This window comes from Harpia harpyja, chromosome 5, assembly GCF_026419915.1.
Source record: "Harpia harpyja isolate bHarHar1 chromosome 5, bHarHar1 primary haplotype, whole genome shotgun sequence".
In the NCBI taxonomy this organism is placed as follows: Eukaryota; Metazoa; Chordata; class Aves; order Accipitriformes; family Accipitridae; genus Harpia; species Harpia harpyja.
The window spans coordinates 69,333,571-69,352,251 of NC_068944.1; the positions used below are offsets into that span (position 1 = coordinate 69,333,571).

Below are 18,681 nucleotides of genomic sequence, written 5' to 3' on the forward strand. Positions count from 1 at the left end.
GAACTTTGAAGAAACCCTTTCCCCATCAGTACACAAATTTTCTCGTATACCATCCAGTGATCTCATATGAAGTGGCTAGGTAGCACTCTTTTTCTGTGGGATAAGAAATTCCCAGTCACCCATCACCTGCATGGTAGGTATATTTGGTTTCCAAAGTAAAGTCTTTGAGAGTGATCATTTTAAGAAGCCTGGGTAGCTAGAAGGACAGAAACAGAGTCCTTACTGCTCATGTAAGCAGAAGTCTCTCTAATGGCAAAGAAGAGTTTGCTAGCAGAGGAAATGGAAAGCCAGGACTTTTCCCCATACTGTAATCTGTGAAGGACAGACTGGGTGCAGATGAAGGCTGCCATAAAACAAACCATTTAGGCATGCACTTAAACACTTCCTTTGCTGAGCAACTGAAACACTGCACACCAGACGTCTTTCTCTTCCTTTTCCTGAGCGTGAATATGGCACCTACGACTAAATCTAGCACCAGATGCAGCTGTTTAACATTCAGCTAACAAGAAAAGGGAGTAAAGCTGACACTGCACACTGCAATTACTTAAACTTATTCTGAGCTTAGCCAATTGATGGAAAGATATTTTTTATGTCCAGCTGATAAACCCCACGCATGAGCTGGGAAACACTCTGTGCCTGTTTATACCAACCTGGATACATTTGAGACATCTGGGTTCCTGGAGTCAGAGCTTAGCTGTGTATTATTTTAGCAATCAGGCTAGAACAAGCAGCTTCCCACTGTGACCATGCTGCCTCAACAGGAATGCATCACAAAGCAGTGGTTTTTTTAAGTACATGGTCATACTCCTTAATAATAACAATACTCCTTATTCTAAATGATTCCTGTCTCAGGCAGTGAACAAGCTAAAAAGTGGAAAGAAGCAAAATAGTCTTCTCTTGTGAGGTACTAGGCTATACCTCAGAGAAGCTTAGACCATGTTTCTGGCCTTGGACTTCTTGCATGGTGTTAATCAAGAAGACTAGGTAGCCTGTCAGTGGTACCTCCCGTTCGGATAATTTGTAAGTGCCTAAAGCGATACCATTAAACTTCAGTAACTTCATATGTAAAAAACTAAGTTGGAAAGATCTGTATGGCGCTTTTACAGAAACACTGGTGCAGTTCCTGCTCCAAGCAGCTCACAGTCAGAGATGAGAGGAAAACACGAATACCGAGATCAGTTGCACACATTGGTTTTCTACCACTGTAGCAAAGTGTCTCCACATGGCAAAATACAATGTTCCACAGCAGTAACCAGGCTAGTCCTAAGCCAACTAACCTGAGTACAAAAGACAAAGCAGTACAGCATCTCTACTACGTGCTTCCCAGCAAGGCTGATCATTCAGATATGGCTCTAGCTTGCTGGTGAGACCTTGGCCTGTGCCAGGTAGCAATTCTCCCTATCCCAGGACATTTAGCCTGCTTTCCCCTGGAAATCTGGTTTATGATGCTGGACACTAAACAGCATGTGTATACTGCCCAGTCAACCTGCACGTGTCATCTCTTGCCCAGCTGGCAAGATATAAGAGAGAGACTGAGGGGAACTGCAGTGGAGGCATTGGGAACGTGGCAGGGAAGAAGAGAGCTGGGAACAGGGAAGGGCCCAGAGGTTTTGCAGTGACAAGGTTCCACTGGCAAATGCGCGGTGCACAGAACCCAAATTAGGAGAAAATTAGGATTCATTAGTTACACTGTTCAGAGGACTCTCTATTTTTCAATTATATCTTATTCTCTTCAAAGAAAAGGCAAATGGTACTGGCTTCTTCATGCTCCTATTATGTTCCCATTATTATTTTAATACTAATTATTTATCTGTTGAATTTTACTTTAAAAGGATGGCAGGGAAGGATGTAGAGAATATAACGTGGTTTGCTCAAAGAAGACCAGCTTAAGCAGGGATGTGAAAGGGCCCGGGGAACCACGTGGGAGCAGAAACATAAGGGCAGCCAGACAGTCCTAAGTATGCATGCTTCTAAATGGTTTTAATGGGGTCACTTCTGACCTAAGGCATAACACACTAGCGTTCGGATGACAGACTCTGGCCTTGAGCTTCTGAAAGGTTTTGCAGATGAGTGTGACAAGCTTGGGTTTAGCGCAGAGGGGACTGCACTCAAAGGACCTGAATATGGCCAGATGGCAAAGAGGAGGCATGTGTCCCCACTGGAAGACTGAACGGCTACCATGAAATAGGCAGAGAGTAGGAGACCGCAGTGCGGGAGAAGACCTTGTGTCAGACTGAGGCTTGAACAAAGGTTTCAAAAGAAATGGATGGTTTTGGAAAGGCTGCAAAGGGACAAAATTACAATATAATGACTGTCAGTGGTCCTTTAATTTGTTCAATGCGGAACATTTTAAAACCTTCCTCATCCTCCAGAAGCACAGCTATTCTACCCAATGATTCCGTTTTCTCTTTTCAATGTTATGTTCTTCTGTTATTGCGGAGAAATAGAAAATATACTTTTAAATTAGGAAACCATAATTGGGTAGATAATACACAACATGGGGCAGTTCAAACACGTAGCAGTTTGGTACTCTCCTTGTTTAGAGCCTTTCTTACAAACGCATCTGTCAAAGCCTGTTCTCTCTGCACTACCATCCTCCCTGCCACAAGAAATCGCAGGCAGCCCTGAGAGAATTTTGTTAGAATTAATCACTGATCAACTTCATGTAAAGGCTTTATTTAATTCTGAAAAGTGCTAAGGGAGAAGCACACAGGTACATACATGCACCCACAGCTTTAGGATAAATGAATTAAAAATATGTTCATATGAGTTTCTCTCCCAGGTAAAAAACAATATAGGCATTTACTAGTCAATAAGGGGGTTTGGGTTGGGTTTTTTTGTCTCTTTGTTTTGGTAGTCTTTAAAAATGCTTAATACATTGCCTGGGAGCTGCATGTTTCACTTTAATGCAGAGTTAACCATTGCAATTCATTAATTGAGTTTTATGTTGCCATTAAATGTTGCAATCAATTCAGTCTCGATATTCTACACTTTCATCTCTGCTATAAAAAAAGCTCTATTAGCTTTACTTGGCCCAAAAACAATACAGTGAACTACCCTGAATTATTAATAATGTTTCCCCTTCAATAAAGCTTTTTGGACCTTTACTACAGTCCGATGATATATTTATTTGGTGTGTAGGGTTCAGAGCAATACAGTGCACTCTCTCTGGGAAAGAGCCCAAAAATAACTATCTACTTGATATCAACCCAAGGGATTTCCTAAGGGAATGAGAATATCATTTCAGGGCAGGTCATCAGTGGTTTAGGGAAATTAGACAAATCTGTGTCTGGGGAACAGATGCTTCACGGTTTGTAAATGTGCGAGAGAACCTTTCCCCTCTTGGTCACCAGTTCAGGTCCATCCAGCACAGCAGTGACTGGAAGCTATTAAACATCTAATGAACTTCTGGGGCCTCCTGAAACAGGGAGTGGGATTCCTAACAGACACTTACTTACATCTTGAAGCTGCTCCTACTCAAACTGCAGTCTCAACAGTAATACATAGACACAGAAACTGGGAATAAGCATGGTAGAGGGAAGAACATTTTATCTGCTAAATGCAGTAAGTAGGCTGCTTCTGGGCTGGCAATCCAGCTTTAGATTTACTACTGGCACTTTTGTGTTCTTTAAAAGAAACAAAATGAAGTATTACAAAGCACTTTGTTATAACCTTTCCTCACAAACTCCGTCAGAAGGGCCCAGAAGACTTACAAACCCACACTTGTGGTGTCTCAGACCTTGGGGAAGATAAAGGAGTAAAGAAGGATTCGATTTCATGCTTGGAGGCCAGTTCTGGGAGTCCTGGGACTCCCAAACTGCTACATGCTGCACATCTAGCTTTGATGCAGGTCTGCTAGGAGAAAGAGGAGACAAATGCTGAGCATTACAACCACAAACCACAGCTGTTGATGGGAATTGGCAAGAAACCAGGGAATGCCGGGAAGCGTAGATGGCCTGCAGCAGAAGGTAGGGCTGAGCAGGGCTCTCTGACACTTGCTTTTTTATTCAGCTCCTGGTGCTTTTCCATCCTGGCATCTGGTTTCCGTGATAGCACAAGGGAGGGACAGCATGGTGCAATTTTATGGTATGCTCTCTTAGGTTATGTTGGCACTTCCTCGGGTAAACATGCCTTAGCGCAGGCTCAGTTTCACCGTGCCCCTGGATTGAAATTATTTGTAGCTATACTGTCTCCTTTAGCTTGCTGATAGCTCGTTCCAGTTGCCTCCACATTTCATTTGAGGAGGAGGGGGTTGAGGCTCGCCAACTGTCCTCCTCCTTTCTTCTAACTCAGGACAGAGCCATGCTGAGGAGCAGAGAGAGACAAGCTGTGGCAAAGCCCCGTCAGTCAGCATACCTGCAACCAGAAGAGCATGTGACGGGGCTCGTAGCTCTGTGGTCCAAGGCAGGAACCAGTGAAGCTGGAGCCAGGAACCAGTGAAGCTGGAGCCAGGCTCTGCGGCTGCTGCTCAGCTACGAGAGCTTGGATGCACCCTGGTGCTCCCATTTCTTTACGCCCTTTTGAGTGGAAACTCTTCAGGGCTCTCTTTACCCACTCATATGCTACATGATTAAACTGTGCCCAAATTCAGGCACAGGCTTCTGAATAGCGCAGTAATATAAATTGCAAAGAGGATGCAAGTTTTGATGGCTGAAAAAGGAGGAGGAAAAAAGGAGGAGGAAAGGTTTTCTGTAATGGGATCCACTGTTCACCATCTTTTGTTACCAGTATGTGCAAATCTAGCTATTCCAGTCCATTATATGCAACAATCTTACACTCAGTGGCAGGTGAAATGTCATACCTCGGGGTAAATTTTCCCTGCAGTAGGCAGAGAATTTGTCCTTTAAATACCCTTAGTATTAATGGGAAATTGATCCAGCAATTTAAACTCCAAGAGATACAAACATCTCATGTGGGACCATTTTCAAATGTGTTGACATTTTGATTCACAAAATGAGACACTTTTAGAAACAAATGCAAATGCATTTCATTCAGGATTTGAGGTCAGCTGGATACTGGAAGAGAAATGTGCAATGAATGTTTAGTACATTCATCAAGTATCTTTTAATCTCTGTACACTCAAGGGATTAAAGTGACATCAGAGAAAGGAAGGGCAATTTCTAAAGTTCTCTGTATTAACTGGTGCATCCTCTCATGGGGCTGGAACCTAAATTCACCTATTGCACTTGCAGTAATAGTGTCTAGGGCAAATGGAGGCTTTGAGATAAGGGACCGAGTTTCAGTGACCTCTGAAAATACGTCTTTCGTGCTATCGGATATGCTTTCATCTCCGAGCTTTCAGCTCTGATCCTGCTGAACTCCACCTGGGGGAGTTGTCAGTGTTTTACTGATGTCAGTGAAATTCACGGTAGGACTGGAGCCCAACAAAACAGTGCAGGAAACAAAACAAAATACAGCAAGAGGGGGTAGCTTGCCTGGTTCCCAAGCAGAGGCTCTGGCCGCTCTTCCAGCTCAGAAATTATTCAGCACACTGTGAGAAAGACGATCTAAACAAATGTTTAGGACACATCCACAACTACCTTACAGATAGAGTTCCTGGTATGGTAGGTCAAACCTTAACGAAACCCAACGAAGCCCGAGTGTCCGTTTGGGCTCCATCCTGCAGAAGAGGGTAGGGCAGGCCTGGAGCAGCTTTGGAGAAGGGCCAGCTTGGCGAGTTGCTGGGTCTCAGCTGGGTGTTAACTACCACCATCTGCTCTTGGACCAAGGCTTGGGATGCACTGGCACGGCTGCAGGCAGGGCATGGGGGCAGAAGCAAGGCTCACCTTCCTCCTCTCCCTGTCCTTCAGCAGGTGGTACAGCTCCCTACAGAGGGGAGCAAAAGGGGCGTCTGCTCCCTGTGCTGCCTGCCGGCAGGCAGGGCCAGTGGGGGCTGGCTCTGGTTTCCCCCAGCAGCAAGGACACCTTCTGGCTGGCCCCCAAAGCCTCCCCAGCGGCAGGGCTGACAAGAGGCCGGGGCATGCCGGACACGTGGGTAGTAATTTGGATGGGGTGTGTGTTATTATTTCACGGGGGGATTTCACAGGAAGCCCGTGGCTCCTCTCGAGCGGACACGAGCATCCCCTGTTGCAGAAACCCCAGCCGGTGAATGTCCCGTGACAGGGGGAGCGTGAGGACTGGGATCATCTCATGCAGGAGGAACCAGGGGAGGAGAACAAACAAAGGCAGGGGAAGTTCCTCGCCGAGGTCCCCCTGCAGAGCAGCCTCTGCCCCTTCCCTTCCCCAGCAGGGCTGGTGCAGAGGGGGTTGCATTTCTGGGAGCCACTGCCCAGGGGAAGTTACACCAATTTGGGTGCTGACTGAGAACACAACTTCCCTCGCAGACACACGTACAATGGTGCCCAACAGAGTTAAGAGGAAGAGGAAAAGCCCCAGAACGCTGTGCAATATGCAAACGACTGTATTCAGCTCTATAAAAACAACTGCCCAGGAACAGCTCCAAACCCATGAAGCGTTAAGCAACTGCTGATAAGCCACAATCTTTTTGGTGGCCTTGTATGGGACGGTCCTCTCAGAGGGCTCTGGATAAGCACTCCAGCCTGCCAGTGGGGTCAGCAGGCACACTGGGTTATCAGGATCAGTCCTTTTCTACATGCTCACTCAAGCATAGTATTTTCCTTCTGGGCCTTCACCCCGCCTTCTTGCTTCCTCAAACTGACTGATATGCTGCAGGAGTCTGTGGGGGGAAGAATTTACTGGTCCTGTACCAGCTACATGATCTCTTGGGAGCCCGATGCAAAAGCATGCAAGGCTTTGCCATCTCCATCTGGGTGGCGTTCCCCTGAAAAACAAAAGTTCTGAGTACATCCACCAACCGCTTCTCACATCAATTAGTTTATTTTTAAGAAAAAGATGACAGACCAAACAGAACCTCAACAACTTTAAAAGACCACTTTTTTGGTATTAACAGCAGCTACAAGTCCTAGGCGTAATTGTACCTTGAATGCATAAACATATTTTAGAGGTGTTGCGATTCATATTACGTCGAGGCATACGACTGGGTAGCAGCAGACCTAGAAGAGGTGCAAGTGGGCCTAAAGCAATTTTTGCTCATAAATGCAACGATAGTAATGCCAATAACCAGGATGTCTGATCAGCTGTGGATCCTGGGCACAGGAAGTCCTGGTACAAGTTTTGCAACTCGGAGCCATTCCTAAAACAAACCATCTCCTTTCAAAGCGGTAATCCTGAGAAAGAAACTTGGTCCCAACCCTTAAATAGAGATGTGAGCGGCTGCTTCATTCACAGGGAATCCTACCAATGCTCTCATTTGACAGATTGCTGTAGGCCATTGCCAGTGGATATCTGCGATACCCAGAGCGCACTAACACGAGAACACTGCCACATACAGTAAATATTTCTTAATGCCTCAACGTAAGCAGGATGCCAGACAGACCTACTAATGCACAGATCATATCTGGTCATACAGCTAGTCCTTCAGAGGGAGTTAGGATTCACAGGCAGGAGCATCTGCCCTCCTCAGTTCTGGGACTGGCAGAATAGTCTTGGGAATGGGGCTTCTATTTTTTTCCTTTTAAGTTTTGTCGACTAGTCCAGACCCACCACCACGAAAACCCAAATCGTCCCTGGCGTTTGCAGACTGCAGAGGTACTCCCCATCACACTACTCCCTGTCCCTGTGTCTCTGGCAAGACACTGAGTTGGAGAACATAAATCATTCATCATGTAACTCAACCCCGGTGGCAGAAGCTGTCCACCATCAGAAGCATGCCGCTGGATGATACCTACAGAGACAGGCTCCAGTTGTCCCTCCACAGAGCAGCTCAAAGGAGGCTCAGCCCACGGAAACAAGCCAACTCCAGATCCTCTGCGGGCTGCTGTAGTCCTCCAGAGAGCAACCACATGTCTCTTCCCATTTTGGGATGGTCCCTCAGCGCTGCCCCTTGCCTGCAGCAGCCCAGGCACTTCACAAGCCTCCAGCACGATCCCCGCCAGAGGCTGCTGGGCTGCAACGTGCCTGACGCAGCGCAGCCCTCCCTCCTTTCGCAGCCTGCATGCTGCGATGGGAGCAAGGTGAGAGGGGCAGGAATCCAGCCCTGCCACCGAAGAAGCAGCTCTGCAGTCACTGCTGGCTGCTGACAGCCGAACCAGAGCCCTCTCTCTTGGACTGTTACGGGAGGGAGGTCATCAGTTTAACCGCGCTGGAGCAACGCCAGCCCTTTGAGTAAACTTTTCAAAGCTGCACTAAGACATTGTTTAATTTTGATTTCCAAGTGACCTCCCATTCCTCTGGATATGTTAGGGGTGGAAGAACATTCACTCCCAGGAGTTTATCTCCGGTGGCGGGCACAGGGCATAACAGAGCGGTTCCCAAGGGAGGGGGGGAGAGAGGGGAAGACTCTTGCTGTTCTCCCCTCCCTCAAACACATCGCCCCCACTCCCAAAGATCAGCAGCTGCATGTCGCCTCCACCAACAACATAGGGCCAAACAACGCAACCACCCCTCCTGCAACTTCCTTCCCCAGCAACTCAAGATCCTTTTTTCATATCATTTTCCCCTCCACCAGCAAGTTTCCACCCTTTCCCACCAGTCTATTGCCCAAGTCTATTTAACTTGTGCAGATAAACCCATTTGCATGGGTGATCCTGCAAATGAAAATGATGGCAGGATGTAAAATGAAAAATGGACTTAAAAAGAACCAAACCAACCTAGAGTTATTCTTGTGATGTGAATTATTTCAGCAACTGGTTTATACTGCAGCCCCATTAACAGCAACATAACTACAGCGGAGGAAAGTAAACGACAGCTGGGGAGAGGAAACAAGAACAAGTGTCTTAGGGGCACCTATCTCACCAAGGAAATGGTGGGTGGACGCAGGCCCCAGCATGGGACCTGGGCCATATCCAGGGCTCTGACAACAAGTGACCTTAGCATGATGCATCCGAAGCTGCATTCATAGCAGCCGAGCAAAGAAATTAAAGGAGTACGATAAAAACGCCCTGGCTGTTGCTAACATTTCACAGTGCTGAAAGTAGCATTGGTATTGGCACAAGGTTAGCGGCATTTGTTCAGCTCTCTGCTGACTAGTGACTGAGCCCTACAGCGAAGAGAAGCTGCAAGGACAGGAGTGGGACAAGGCGAAGGAAGCGCAAGCTGCAAACCTCTGCTTGCCTTGCTCAGCATCAGATGAATATTAATTCTCTGCTGGTTTGCACAGCCACAGGCAGGCCTGTTCTTACTAATTTTGGCCCTTGCCTAATTTAAAACTACAGACATGCTATTTCCATGGTAGTTTCCCCCCCCCCCCCCCTCTTTTTAACAGGTTGTAAGCTGCCAGATGCACCCCATGTGGTTGAGAAATCGGTTTTGTCCAAGAGCAGGTGGGAAAACTTTGTTAGAAATAAGAAGCAGACAGAAAAAAATGCACACTAAAACATGCTATTAAGCTCCAAGAACAAGTCTTTGAGGCAGACCAGCCTGCCTGTGCTGGGCTGAGGAAGGGACAGGGCCTCTGGTCTGCCTGCACTCTGGTCTGGAGCATGCACCTTCCTCAAAGCTTGTATGTGTGCCAGCCCTACATGCCCTGCTGTCTCCCAGCTGCCTACACGCAGACCATCTCGCTGCACCCCAGCCCTGAGCAGGTGTATAACCATCTGCCCTCTTCTACCTTCACTCCCTCCACCCATACATCCACGCTGCTTACAAGCCTTTGCTCCTCTTGCCCCAAAATACAGCTGTACCCAGAACCCCTCTCCCTGCTGCTGCACCTTTCCCCCAACATGTGCAATCACCTTCTCCCTGCCTCTGCTCCTCCCCCGGCACACCAACCTGTCACCTATCTCCCGCAGAGGTGAACGGCAGATGAAGTGCTGAGCCTGCCCGCAACGGGTGGCAACCCTGCACTAGAAACGTGTGTGAGAAAGCGGTGAAGTGAGGAAACATTTGTGAGAGGAAGTGAGTGGGTGGAGGGAAAAGCCTGGAGTGAACAAAAATCAACAAACACCACATTGAAACTTGAGCACCGAGTGCCCAGGGTGGATAAAAGGACACCGAGTTTACAAAATACTACGCGAAGGCATGTATTCTATGCTAACATACACCTAACATATGCTAGTGAACAAGACGTGCAAGTACTGAAAATAAAAAGGAGGCTCAAAATAAAAAGTCTAAGAACTAATGTCTTAACAGCAGCACAGGTAGCTCCCGTGAGACTAAGCAAGGCAGGCATCAGATCACAGATTATGGCCTCGTTTTGGACATACATCTTACTGGATCCCAAAAACCCAGCTAGTAACCTGGAGGCTCTCAAAGTCCAAATGGACTGATGGTGTATCGCTAAGCACGGACACAGATCTTAGCAGTTATTAATAGACTGCATGCCCCTGCACATTTTAATTTAGTACTTTCAAGTAAAGCACTTTAATATTTAAAAAAAAAAAAAAGAACTGTTATTTCTAGAACAATCAAACCGGAAGCCCAGCTCTGCTGTCTGTTTCTGATAGAGCAGTAGTTTCTCAGTTACGATTTCTCCGTCAGATGTAGCAGTGCACAGACCTAGGAATACTATTCCCATTCTATTATTTATGCATTCCCAGCTTGTAAAACCTTCCTTCCTTCTCTAGCCTTGCAGAGCAAGATTGGCAGTGCTATGGTTTCAGTAACACACCACAGAAGATCTTGGTTTTTTTCCTTAAAGGACAACAAACTCAACTCAAAGGGGCTGTACCAGAAGCCAGCCAATTTTGCCCTCTGAGAATTAGCCCACGAAACCTCAGCTCACACTGGTGCCAAGTTATTTAGACGAGTCACTCCTCTAACCACTCACCCAGTGAGTTGGTTGCATCCAAGTCGCTGCCACAGACAAGGTGAATGAGCAATTAACAGGTAAACAGCTATTACAACACGCACAGAAAATTGTCCAGTTTTGGTTGCATCTCACTTTCCTTCCCACGTTTCAAACCAGCCTGTTCCACAGGGATTGCCTGCAGAAGAGGTTCACTTCCACACACAATAAGACTGCCCATGCCACTCTCATTTTAAAAGAATAACAGAAGTGATCTGAGAGTTGTCTGTATATTATTCCCTAAGTTTGGCAGCGGAGGAGCCCAAACGTATGCACTCAGCGTGACACCGCTCTCTCGGAGGCTACGACCAGCGAGCGCTCTTGGAAAGCGGGCAGTGCGGCTGTGCCACGGGTTACAGTGATTGCTACTGACAGGTTCTTCATGGTATCACAACAAATTAGGTCACAGATTAGATTTTCATAGCACAGATTACAACTAGTGTCTGTGTTTTTTTTCTTAAATAGAGAGGGCTGTGGCCAGGAGGTTTGACCTCAAGACTGGGAACAAGGAAGATGGTGGTGGTGGGGGGGTGTTCCTAGTTCTGGCTGAGACAAAGACTGTCCTAGCGAGACTCAGATAAAATTCCTAGTTTTCTGCTGTAGTCAGAAGATTTGATATTTTTCCCTTTCTATCCAGCAAGCCTTTGGGAAATAAAGAGTTTGTCCACTAGATACTCTGCAGTAGATCTTACAGCATTTCTGCAAAGCAGGTATCAAACCCAGCATTTTATAAAAACTGCATTTTTTATTATAGAAAAGCAGCTTGCACCATGTAAAAAAACTGCTGGGAATAGAAACAAAAGCTGTCTATTAGACTTACCCCACCTAATACCACAAGGTCACACACACACTCAGTTTGAGCATCTCTGGCATAGAAAGATCTTAAGGGAAGAAATTCATGTGTGCAGTATTCAAAAACCAACAAAAAACCCAAAAACACTGGGGGATAAGAGTTTTAAAATATACCCAGCAAGGACAGTAATCGAACTCAGGCACCAGAAGAAAATCCAAGCTATATCAAGCTCCACACAGAGCAGCACGGAACAAAGGTTTCCAACAGCTGAGTAACTGCAGACACCGTGCAAAGTGCTTTCTACCCACTGCGAGATACAGCCTGACTGCAGATTTGAAATCCCTGCTCCAGCAACTGTATTCCAGCAGACTGTCAGCGCTATACTCTGCTCCCGGCCATCTCCTCCCCCAGAGCTGTGCTGCTGCAGGGGAAAGGCAGTGCCTGGGAGCCAGCGAGCCTGATTCAGCTCCTGGTGGAACCGTCCAGGTCTGCATGAGGGCAGTGATTCAGCAGATAAGCAAGCTCACAGACATGGTGAGCGCTAAAGGAAAACCTAAACCAGATGATTAGGAAGACAGGTCTTGGACTGAGCTAACCTCAGAGACAAGCCCTTCTAAGTCAGGGTTGAGAGAGCGCTGCAGCAATGACCTTCAGCTTACAGAAACAGTTCCGATACCCATGATGGGATCACACTCCTGCATCTACTTTGCTTGGGCAGCCAAGAGACCCACACTGGCTCTCAACTGAGCCTCTGGAGCCTGTATTTAGTCAACCAGAGCAGGCCAGTCTATACCTGCAGATGAACCAACCTGTAGTCTCTAACCAAGTTCTCGAGGCTGTCTGCAGGCAGAGGACACAGCCTTCTCTTCCTGTTCCCAGTGAAACAAGAGGAGCACATGATGCTGTGCCTGTTTCCCCATTTGCAGGTTTAGACAGGCCAGTGCTTGGTGCCCTCTACTCTGCCTCAGACCAACCCGGCCAGCCCCATCCAGGTGCCAGCATGGCTGGCCTGAATCACCGCAGCTGTGACTCCAGCTCTAAAATGATCTCACCCTTCGCTTCAGCAAAAGTTTTTCACAGGAAATACGCTTTTACTTTCAAAATACTCTTGGCCTTGTTCTTCTCCGACAAGCACAGGAAGGATCTCAAACACCAGCCTTCATTCTTGTGAGCCACTATTTATCCTCTGATACCTTTGAGTAAAAAGAAATAGCAGTTGAGAGTGGCTGTGCCCTCCCACGCTCTTAGAGGCAGCATCAAGCTTTTAACTACCCTCAGCGCATCAGCTTCTTCCACTGCTCTTACTGGGCAACTCGCATTTAGAGGCACAGAATGAGGCCTAATTATTTTTTCCTCAAGCCCTATCTGTGCCGTGTAGATTACTGAAAATCCATCACACGTGCTCCTGCCTGAGCAGTCTGAACTATCGATCTCCGTTAGAGAAACGGATGCTCTAGACGTCATTGGAAACGTTTTTAAAAGTCCTGTTGGTATGACTGTTCCTGCTGGATCCTAAGCACTTCCTAGTCTCCATGCAGAGCACTGCCTCAGACTTGCTCAGAAACTCCATCGTGCCGGGAGTGCTTCTGCTGCTGAGCCATGGAGGAAACTGCACCACCGACCCCTGCCGCACCCTGGGAAAGCAAGTGGTGACAACTGTCGGAAAACAAACCAATGAGGCCTCTCGGTCTGATCAGTGCTCAAAGCGGGCAAGAGTGAGCAGCAGGTAGGAACTGCCAACTGCAACAGCGGCTTCAGAGCATCTGCTGCCTGGATAGGCACGGGCAAGATGACCCCGAGCAGCTCTTCCGTGAAGGCTGAGCACCGAAATGACCCAGGGTGCCTGTGTGCACCCGGGAAAGTCCCTCAGAGCTCATGCAGGCACCCCGAATGCTCCCTCCCTCCCCGCAGCGGCAGTACTGGCACTCCTGACATTAAACAGGCAGCAGCCTGCCACCAGGCTTGGTTGCAGTCAAGCACCGAAACAAAGACAACGTTGCACTTCCAACGAAATCTCACATCTCTTCAGAACACTTCTTGGTTCGTGGTGCAGATGCAGGGTTTGCTTTGTTTGAATCGAAAAAAGGGCCTCTCTACTGTTTTAATCACACACCTAACAAAACACCGAATAAACAGTATACCCCTCATGGCTTTCTGGGTCGTGTATGTTAAAGAATGATTATTAGGGATAAGAGTTCATTTTTAAATGGCAAAAGGGTAACACCGCTCTAAACCATACAGCCAGTTAATCTCCATGGTTTAGGGGTTGCTCTGGGCTATTTCCTCTCTATTTCACCACTAATCCTTTTGAAACGCTACAACTTGCTTAAGAGAGGGGTAGTTTCCGCACACAGTCACGATCACAACCACGCCACTGTCCCTGCCCAGACGAGGAAGTACCGGATCCCCCAAAGCAGAAGTGCTCGCCTCCTCGCCGGCCAGTCCAGTGCATTTCTGGCTGCTGGGCTGAACTTTTTAGATGCAAGATTTGCATGCACGGTGACGACTGAGCAGTCTCCACCCTGGCACCTGTCCCGGGCATCGGAAGATGGTCCAACGCAACGCACCCAGCTCAGCGCAAGGAGCAGCCAGCCGACATCGCCGCCGCTGCTCCCAAACCCGGGACGGCCATAAGCGGCGCCCACCGCGCCCAGGACGCGGTACCGAACCGCGGCTCCCTCCTGAAGCCGACCACCCCGGCTTACTGCTGCTCGGTTTCAACCCGGCGGTTGCCGGAGATGCTCTCGGTTGGCGTGAGAACCATTACACCGCTCGCCGGATCTCCCGCCGCCGTCCCCCGCTCCCGGGGCACAGAGGATCTCCCGGCCCCAGCCTGTCGCCCCCGCGCCCCTCGCGGACGCGAGCGAAGCCCCCGCCGCACCTGCCGACCCGGGCGGCCTCGCACCCCTTGTCCTGAGGGAAACCGAGGCGGCGGCTCCGGCCCTCGGGCCGAAACCGGGCTCGGCGCCGGGCTCCCCCCGGCTACCGCCGACGCCGCCTCAGCCCCCGGCCTGACAGACGGCCCGGGGGGGGGGGGGGGGGGGGCAGGGCTGCCCCGGCCGGCGGCGAGCACCCTCCGCCGGCCCCGGGGGAGTGGTGGTCGGGGAGCAGCGGGGCGCGGGCGAGCCTCCCCTCCGCCGGCTCCCCTCAGGCTCCTCCCGCCTCCCCTCAGGCGATCCCCCGCTCCCCTCAGGCGATCCCCCGCTCCCCTCAGGCGCCCCGCCCCGGCTCCCCTCAGCCGCCGAGGCAGGGGGGGCGCCCGCCGCCGCCGCCCCGCTCCCGCCGCGCCCCTCCCGCTCCGCTCTGGCTCCGCTCCGCCCGCGGCGGGGGGCGCGGGCAGCCTACCTGGGCGGCGGAGCGGCGGGGCGGCCCGCGGGGCGCAGCCTGGCCTTCCGGGTTGCCGGGCGGCGGCGGCGGCGTCACGGCCACAGGTTGGCTGTCGGCGGCGGGCGGCGGGCGCGGTGCCGCATCGCTATAAAAGGAAGCGGCTGCTGGGGGGGGGAGGGAGGGAGAGGCGGCCCACGGCACCTTCGCCGCGGCCGATGCCCGGTTCTCTTCACCCCCCGCCCCGGGGCAGGTGGTCACTCGGGTGGGGGCGTCCCTGTCCCTCTGCGTGATTCTGTCAGCCGCCGAGGGAGGCCCGGCCGGCCGGGGGTAGGACGGGGAGCGGGTCAGAGCCCTCCGCCTCAGCCCCCACCCGGGGCGGGGGTCCCTGGGCAGGTCCCAGGGGTGAGGAGGGACCCTTCGCGGGGAGCCCAGCCATGTCCCCACGCACCGGGGCAGCCTCGGGCGGGCCGCTGCGGGCAAGCACGGGACAAAGCAGAGCGTGAGCCGGGCTTTGCAGAAATAGGATGGTGCCAGCGACGAGCGGGGGTACCTTGGGAACTTCAAGAGCGTGCACACCACAAACGACCACCTGCAGCGGCCTTCTGGCTGCAGGCTCGGCTGGAGCACTGCCCGGGCCTGAAGGGCAGGCTGGGGCCACAGGCTGACACCCGGGGAAAGGCACGGCCGGTGACAGTCCTGGGGACGGGGCTGCTGGCACCTCCAAACGCAGGTGTCGGTCCCTCCTACAGTCAGAGCCCGGTTATCCGGCCTGGCAGCCGAACCAGCTTTGGTGAGATGTTGCCTTTAAGACTGATCCTCCCAAACTCAGGGGAAAACTCATCACAGCTGAATTTTTTTCCTGCAAATCCCGACAGCTCCTTCAACCTCTGGAGCTGCGCCCCGACACCGGAGCGGTTGTGACATCCCTGAGGCACCTTGCTCGGTTTGTCCTCCATCTCGTGTTGATGATTGACGGCATCTTGGTGGCAGAAGGGGCAAGGGTCCCCCAGGACACGGCATCCCCATCCCTGTCTGCCCGGCAGGAAGCTCTCCCTCCAGCAACAGATGCTGTTGTTCTCCTGCACCATCAATCCCTTTCAGGAAGGGACGGGGATTAGATGGGGGTAACATGTCTTAAGGTAATTTCTCTAAATGGCATTTTGCTGCCAGGCTTTCCTGTCAATCTCTGGTGGGGGGCTGCGATGCTTCAGCTCGCTCTGCAGCCCCAGAGGCCCCACGCCACGGCACGGGTCTTGCTGCGACAGCCACAATGGCTACAAGTCCCATCTCCGGCCCAAAGCAGATGGAGACGTGGGCGGCAGTGAGGCCAGGGCACTGAGAAGTCACGTAGGTAATGGGACCCCTATGCAGAGGTGCTACACTCAGTGCCGCCTTTTATATTCCACCAGGCAAGCAGCTAAATCTATGGGTCATGGGCAGACCAGGCGTCTGCTATACAGAGGGAGGTGATGACCTTGGGCAGACCCGTCTAAATAAACACTACCAGGGGCCACATTTTGCATGAAAAACAATTAGGCAGAACACTGCCGTGGGCAGGTGAGAGGAACAAAATCCTGCTCTCGAGGGTTTTGAAGTAGAGAGGGTTTTTCCACCCCCAAATTTAGTATTTTCTTTTTCTTCTCAACTTTCTCTGCATCCCAGCAGGTAAGGGGGAACAGAAGGAGCTTTTCTGCTGGACCCAGCAGCATCTCACTCCGACAGACCTGGCAGGAACACAGGTGCCGAGTTAAAGGATGATCCTGAGCAAAATCCATCCCTAAGCAAGGTGACCCTTCCAGACCTGCTCCAAGGAGATAGTGGGGGTGCCAGAACCACATCTAAGGTGGACCTGGGCCCTGTGTGGGGCTGCTGCCAGAGACTGGTCTGGCAGGGCAGCAGCACCTCCTTGCTTACCACCGAAAGCTCCTGCTCACAGGATCTTGGGCACAGATCCGCGTATCTGGTACCTTCTGCTCCTTCACAGGGCCCAGCTACTGCGGCAGCTACTTGCATGGTGCTGACCAGATGGTCTGACTGCCCCACTGCCCTCTCTCGCCCATTATTGTTTGCTAAGATCTTACTGCTTTTCCTGGACAAGGGACCTTCGCTTCTTCATATCACTTGAATCTCTGCATTGCCCTGAGCTCTGAGGTGAGTATATGGCCCACCTATAGGCAGTCCTCACAGAAGAGCTGCTGACTCCTTACGATTGATCTTCATGTCAATGATGTAGTTATTTATACTCTTTCAAAGGTAGCCAAGTTGTGGTTTGCTTTGCCCCCTGCTCTTCTCACACCTCCACCTTGTAGCAGATGTAGAGTTCAGATTTGTTCCTATACTCTGCAGAAGACCTGGAAGTCTCCATCTTCCAGCGTCAATTAGTGTAAGTTCCCTTCACATGGAGCCTAATGCTCCTTGCTCTGCTGTTACCCAACCTGCTAAACTTCCCTTGTAAGCAGGCCAGCAGCTCTGTGCACCCTATCGAGGCAGGTTTAGCATTTGCTCTCCTGTTTTCTGCGGAGGTTGGCCCAATTCCTGTAGGGAGGATAGAGGCTGAGGAAGATCCTGGATCACAAATCTGCCCTTCATCCCCATGCTTCTATCCACAGAGGTCAGAACTACTGCACTCGTCCTGGAATTGCTCCACAAGGCGCTTTTCCAGCTCCTGGATGCATTTCCACACAATAAAAAGTCTTATCTGAAATGACAGCGTGTGGCTGGATGCAGCTCACTTAACTGCTCAGCTACCTGGGGCTCTTGCTTTCCTGCCTAGAGTTATTAAAGTAGAGCTACAGCTCTGTATTCAAAATCTGCAATGAATAAAGGGAAGGCTAGGACACATGGATATATAGACCTTACAGCAGCCTTCCAGTACCTAAAGGGGGCCTTCAAGAAAGCTGGAGAGGCACTTTTTACAAGGGCATATAGAGATAGGACAAGGGGTAATGGCTTTAAACTGAAAGAGGGTAGATTTAGATTAGATGTAAGGAAGAAATTCTTCACTGTGATGTGAGGGTGGTGAGGCACTGGAACAGGTTGCCCAGAGATGCTGTGGATGCCCCATCCCTGGAAGTGTTCAAGGCCAGGTTGGATGGGGCTTTGAGCAACCTGGTCTAGTGGAAGGTGTCCCTGCCCATGGCAGGGGCTTGGAACTAGATGATCTTTAGGGTCCCCCATTCTACGGTTCTATGATGTGTAGGTCTAGAGCCATGGATGGAATAGCGTGCAGTATGGACAGGTGATTACAGGCTGTATAATCTTTACAAATTTGAAAAAAAATGGCTGCTTTCATCTTTGAGATGTCTTTGAAGCAGTGCGTGGCTACTGGTGTCACCAGGTCACTAAGGCAGTCTGCAGGCTTCAACAGAAAACCACTGCAAAACCCCCGCTTAACCAACAAACAGCTGCTGACCTCTTCTGTGCACGTTCAGCTCAAGAGGTGGCTTGTCTTTCTTCAGGAGCATGTTTCAATCCTTTCCAATAAGTAAGTTTTTGATTTTTATTTAAACACTAAGAACTCCAGTTCAGAGGCATGTTGACACTACGGTAGGAGGGGTGTGGGAGCAGGGAGAGATGAAAAACATTACTTTAGTAAAGTAGGTTTGAGAGCAGCTTCAGACTTAAGCTATTGCATGCTGCTCCTTAGTCTTATAAGTTTACAGGCAGCTGTAGTAAATTCTTCCTGGAATATTCCCTGGGGAAGAGACTGGGGAAATTAGTTACCAAAAACCAAGCC

The 18,681-nt window shown here is 50.2% G+C and overlaps 1 protein-coding gene and 1 long non-coding RNA gene across 4 annotated transcripts in view; one reads left to right on the forward strand and one right to left on the reverse strand.

The window, feature by feature from the left end:
• The window catches only part of CYRIB (CYFIP related Rac1 interactor B), a 101,831-nt gene extending 86,769 nt beyond the window's left edge, over positions 1 to 15,062 (reverse strand). Inside the window, exon 1 of one of the 2 annotated variants that reach the window (XM_052787457.1) lies at positions 14,964 to 15,062. The gene's annotated coding sequence lies outside the window, so the exon portion shown is untranslated. The remainder of the gene's footprint in view (positions 1 to 14,963) is intronic. The other variant, XM_052787455.1, reaches the window with a different exon arrangement.
• LOC128141969 (uncharacterized) lies at positions 14,976 to 17,743 on the forward strand. Of its 2 annotated transcripts, none has more exons than XR_008235234.1 (3): positions 14,976 to 15,049; positions 15,821 to 16,084; positions 16,611 to 17,743. It is a non-coding gene; the product is annotated as an uncharacterized LOC128141969 (long non-coding RNA). The 2 variants fall into 2 exon arrangements; XR_008235235.1 differs by lacking the exon at positions 14,976 to 15,049 and having other exon boundaries at positions 15,391 to 16,084; positions 16,611 to 17,100; positions 17,203 to 17,743.
• Positions 17,744 to 18,681: the final 938 nt, after the last annotated feature.